We start from the raw sequence: 629 nt of genomic DNA, 5'->3' as shown, positions 1-629 counted from the left end.
GAATACGTCCAGACATATAGAGCACTGAAGCTCCTCAGTCAGTGAACCACTGGAAGATGACATTCTGGAAAGAGACATTATTTAGGATTAGTGTGAATTCCAATAATGTTTTTAATGAATCCCATGATGCATCTCATGAAGCTGGTTGAATATAAAGAGTGTCTAGAGACAAAGAGTGGCGACTTTGGAGAAACTCGATATGTAAGAGATAATGTACAGTCAGCTTGTCATTATTGCAAAATGAACCCAGAAAAGTTGATCAGAACGCAAACATGAAGCTCATTACACAACCAGTTACCAAATAAATAAATACATGAACCATAATTCTTGATTCAAGCTGAAATTATTTTATTATCTGCTGTATACTGTATATTGTGTTTTTGCTATTTTCAGCCAGACACAGTTATCATTTTTCCTCCTGCGCCGCGTTATTTAAATAGCAACTGCATTTGTGCCCATTTGTGCGCTCATGGGCGTGCTGGTCTAAAAAAGTGGTGTGTTCAGGCGCATTGTTGGTGCCTTGCTATTTTGAGGAACTGAAAATAGACTGCGCCATAGACCAACTCAAACCTGGTCTAGGGCCCTATTTTAACAATCTAAGCACATGGTCTAACTTTTCTGCCGTACTA

This window comes from Sinocyclocheilus grahami, unplaced genomic scaffold, assembly GCF_001515645.1.
Source record: "Sinocyclocheilus grahami isolate Dianchi unplaced genomic scaffold, SAMN03320097.WGS_v1.1 scaffold1732.1, whole genome shotgun sequence".
Lineage (NCBI taxonomy): Eukaryota > Metazoa > Chordata > Actinopteri > Cypriniformes > Cyprinidae > Sinocyclocheilus > Sinocyclocheilus grahami.
This window is presented reverse-complemented; position numbering follows the sequence as displayed.